Source organism: Olea europaea, unplaced genomic scaffold (assembly GCF_002742605.1).
Source record: "Olea europaea var. sylvestris unplaced genomic scaffold, O_europaea_v1 scaffold2105, whole genome shotgun sequence".
NCBI lineage: Eukaryota > Viridiplantae > Streptophyta > Magnoliopsida > Lamiales > Oleaceae > Olea > Olea europaea.
Genome location: NW_019238993.1, coordinates 118,904 through 123,863, shown reverse-complemented (window position 1 = coordinate 123,863; position 4,960 = coordinate 118,904). Strand labels below are relative to the sequence as shown.

At 33.2% G+C, this 4,960-nt stretch overlaps 1 long non-coding RNA gene across 1 annotated transcript in view; it reads left to right on the top strand.

The window, feature by feature from the left end:
* Positions 1 to 1,759, top strand: part of LOC111380195 — a 4,656-nt gene extending 2,897 nt beyond the window's left edge. The window contains exon 3 of the long non-coding RNA XR_002700146.1: positions 253 to 1,759. This is a non-coding gene — a long non-coding RNA (uncharacterized LOC111380195). The remainder of the gene's footprint in view (positions 1 to 252) is intronic.
* The last annotated feature ends 3,201 nt before the right edge of the window (positions 1,760 to 4,960 follow it).

Below are 4,960 nucleotides of genomic sequence, written 5' to 3'. Positions count from 1 at the left end.
AATGACTTCTGAAGATGAGAGAATGGGAGGTGTGCATCTATGCGCCATTATTTCTCATGTTTCTTTGAGATGCATGTGCGTGCGTGCGTGTGTTCGTGTGCATGCCGGTTTAGGCTCAGGTACAATCAAGATCTTATTCTGGAGATTTACCTCTAATTGCTTAATCTCATTATGAACTTGTAATGGGTGCAAAACAAACGAGCTTTCAATGAGGCCAAGGTTATAAATCTGGTGTTTGGTGAAATCTTTCAGGAACTGTGAACCTTGATGGATATTGACATATTTTTCCATATCTTGGAAATGCACCACTAAGGAGAATTTGATAAAAGTGGTTATGGATAGTGCTATGGCAATTGTATGGCATTTTGGATGGTGGCTGTGCTGTTACTGCTGGTGACCGACAAAATGTAGCTGGGCTTGGTCAATGCTACTAAAACCGGCTGGTGGTGGCAGTCTGAGTTGGAGAAAATTTATTTTTGTTTTCTATATGTTAAACCACCTCGTCTAGGAACTAAGGGATAAATTTATTATTTTTGTTTATATATTCCAACTATCCCCCCTTCAAGTGCAAGCCAGGTTCATTTATTGTTCAGAGGTCTAACACGTAAATTTTTTGTAAATTAGTGACGATTAAAATTGCACCTAGGCCTTTTTGTCAGCTTTAATACCATGTTGAACCAACTAACAAGAAAAACGATTATTTATTATTTATATTAAGATTTTCGATACTATTTTTTTCTTTTACATTTTGTTTTGCGCCCATCTAGCTACTGATAATACCACCTTCCCCTGGAAGTATGTCATCTGCCATTCACTTGTTCACTTTGTGACGATTTCTATTAAATCTGTATTGGACACGGATTCAATTGCTACATTGAAAATTCAGAACAGAAGTTTGATTACCAAAAATGGAACCTAATTAATTTTTATCTTCCGTACCGATTATCTAATTGTTATCTTTCCATGTATGTGGGGAAATTGTCAAGTGTATTGAATTTTTAGCATCTATGTTCGTTTTTGATATATTCATCACACAAAAATGATTTAACAGTGTTTAATGAATTTGTGAAGCAGAGATGGGTGGAAGCTGTTGAGTCAATGAAGAGGAGTTTGACACTGCGGTTTCCATATTGATGTCTTAGAGGCCAAGGTTTGTGACTGATAGTATTTGTTGCGTATAAGAGCAAGCATTTGAATCTGAGGATCAAAGTTTCAAACTAATTGCTTGACACCACCAAAATGAGACACATGAGAAGTTTTTGGATGCGGCACCTTTCTTTAGCAACTCTTGGCACGGGGTGAGCAGTTACTGATAGCCTTGCATTTTCTAGTTAGGACAACATAAACACGATAGCGTATGAGGATGAATTAGTAATGATCCCTTGAGAAGCTACGAAAGGCATCATCGAATGAGCAAGTTTCCAAGAGAGAGATGGCTATTACTATAGCCTTTGAGCTTGAATGTGTTCTTAATAGCTATGCATGTACGTGAGTTTGAATTAGGTTAAAACTATATCGTATTAAAGAGCTTCTTCTCCCAATTTCTGGAAAATTACGTTTTTCTCCATCCGTAAATAATGTTTGATCAGACACGCTGGTCGTGCAGAGACAAGCACCTGATGCTATTCCTCGTAGTCATTTAGCATATCTTTATGTAAGTTGCATCATCTCATATAAAGTATCTATTCTCTCCTTTTAGATTCAAATTTACAGACAGTGATATCAAATAAATCATTTTCATGTGGCATTATTATGTTTTTGTTTGGCGTTCGATTCAAACATTGTATTGCTTCTATACTTCTCTCTAAATGTATGTTCAACAACGAGTGAATTGTCCAAATGGTCACTAAACTTTGCAAAAAGTTTCCAAGGGATCATTGGACTTTAAAAATCGTCTAAATGGTTACCAAACTTTGCAAGTGATTCCTGGGAAACCTTTTGCAAAATTCAATGACCATTTAGATGATTTTTAAAATTCAGTGACCCGTTAGAAACATTTTGTAAAGTTCAGTAACTATTTAAGTGATTTTTAAAGTTCAGTGATCATTTGGACAATTCACTATTCAACAACCACAACCTTTAACATAACTTGCACTTTAAGGCTGCTTTTGAAATTGACTGTTAAATGCATATTGAGGACCAAAGCTTGCCCAGGCTCAGTTTCTTGCAACTACAAACACCACAACTCGACAACAATGATCCAAGACAATAACCAAGCTTTTACTTCTGGTTGTCAATGAGATAGTTCACTTAAGAGACCACAAAGGTGCACAATATCTCATATATTATCACCACTAGGGATAGAAATCAAAAGAAGGCAAAAAAGTAGAAGAAAACTCGCAAACGGCCGAACACAGAGAGAGGTAGGGGACAGTCTCATCACAAAGAGAAAAGGAGACCCAATTTATCAATTAAAAATGACCTGACTATGGTAAGTATAGCTACGTTAACTATTGTGTCAAAGTAGAGGCTCGATAAGTTAGTAAATGGGCTCACAAGTAATCTTTCTCAATTGTGGCCATCCAAGAAAGCAGATTGGGCCACGAACAATACTAAAATATTTAGGTTGCTTCGAATGACCCAATTAACCTTTGGGTCGTATCGTCTCGATTGTGATGTTATCTTTTCGTTCAGTCATTTAGCTAAACCGATTGAAAACTAAAATCGAATAACAACACAGTCCGAGGGGATCATTTGACAACAAATTGCCTAACATTGACATTGCTCCAAACACGGGATATCTTCTATTTCACTTACGAGGTTGGATAATATGAATTCATTTAATATATTGGGCAAAGTTGATGCTCCTTTTAAGCATTAATTAACTTGGCCCCTGTTTGGACTCCATTAAAATTAAATTTTGGGGAAAATGTATTTTGGAATGATGATTATTTAAAGAATTGTGGTTAAAAAATAAAAAAAAAATTTAATTTAAGTGTAATATTATTTTATTGAGGGAATCTGTATTTGAAAATTGAAGAGAGGAAGTGCATTTTTGAAATAATGAAGCCAAAACAATTATGACACTAAATAATTGAACGTAAAGAAGGACTAGCAAAGTTGTCAGTATGTTGATATAAACAGAATTAGATATGAATAAGAAAGATAGATAATAAAATTTGTAAATTGTCATATTCAACCGTCCATAATATATCATACCAAATATGACGTTGAGAATTATACGAAACAATAGTACAACCATATGTATGAATACGAAGGGAAAGTTGAAAATGGCAAAAATACTACTAACCAAATGCTTCAAATATTTAATATATAATGGAAAATTAGCAGAAATCGTTTGTATTCATTGTTAAAATAGTCCTTATCGTTTTAATTTTGATATTTACACTATCATTTCAAACATTTCTTGTAGAATTGGTCATTTCCATCATGTTACTTTAATTTTACCGTGAAATAAATACATGGAATACACTCATATTATTTGAAAAATATAAAATAGTCAAATCACTATATTTTTTGGGTAATTGTATATACTAAACTAAATTGCAGAAAGTTTTATCGTGACCATTCATAAAAATAAAAGGAGAATTGAAACACAACGAATCCCAATGTTGATGCCAATAAGTTTTATTTTCACTACCATCTTCCCAGCCATTCCAGAACCGGCAATTTCAATGTTGATGACAATAAGTTTTATTTTCAATTTTTTAAATAGATTGTGGTTTTTAATAAATCGATTTTACTCTGGATAGTCGAACCTTGTTGAATCAATCAACCAATTTCTGGAGGCTTGTCTTGAAAAGGACAATGACATTATTAATCTCTTCATTGCATCTTTACCATTGCCATTGTGTTGGGTTTGGGCAATAAATACCATTTGTTTAGAAATGAACTTCTTAGCAAAACTTCATTGCAGACACCAAAAACCATGAGAATAAAATCCACAATTTAGGTTGTTAAATGGGCTGTGCCTATTTTTATTTTGCGTTTTTATATTTTAATGAGTATAGTTTTGATATAAAGAATGTTAGGTTTCATCGTGGAACATATTGAATTGAATAAAGTTATCCATCTTTAAAAATTGAATTAATTTGCAAGTATAGATTTTTTTAAGAGAAATAATACAGAAAAATAGTTGTCTTCCCGTGATTTGCCGTTGCCAAAAATTATTTTTGACAACGGCCAATTACAAAAATCTGTACTTGTAGCATTGGTTTTGAAGATTCACTATATTTTTTTTAACGGATTTTCATATTAAATTTGCATTAGTTATTGAAATTGAATAAACATTTATTTACCATTACTAAACATTAATAAATATTCACCGAAAAGAGGGAAAAATATAGTAACTTGACTAATTTACCCTTTTCAAATAATATGAATGAATTCCATGTTTTTATTTCACGGTGAAATTAATGGATCGTGGTAGAATGGAACAATTTAGCAAGGAATGTTTAAAATGAGGGTGCAAATATCAAATTTGAAATGGTGGGGACTGTTTTAGCAATGAATGCCGACAATAGGTACTTTTTCTACTAATTACCCAATATAAAGCTTGTTTGGTGTTGATTTTGAAAATCAATTTTTTAATCGTTAGCTTAAAAGATGGATCTTATCTGTAAGTGAAGAAGTCAAAAAGACGATTTTTTTGACCTGAAAAATCAACACCAAATAGGGGGCATATAATCAGCAAAAAAATATAACGGGATTTCTACGTTAAACCTACAGGAACATGTTCTGTATTCATTACAAGAGACAACTTTATTTCATGTATTCTTATAGCGTGAAATTCGAGGGGCAAAAGTCGTAAATAGGGTTGGAGACGGATGAGGCTCGAGTTGTTCTCGAGTGCCCCAAGTGGAAGCTTGCTACACAAATAGGAAAAATTGATTGAATATTAAAAATTGGCATACGTGTCAACCATTCATTTGATAGTTTGAAAAAAAAAAAAAAAAAAAAGAGAGACTCATACAGGTGCTGCGTGTCCTGTCAAGAAATC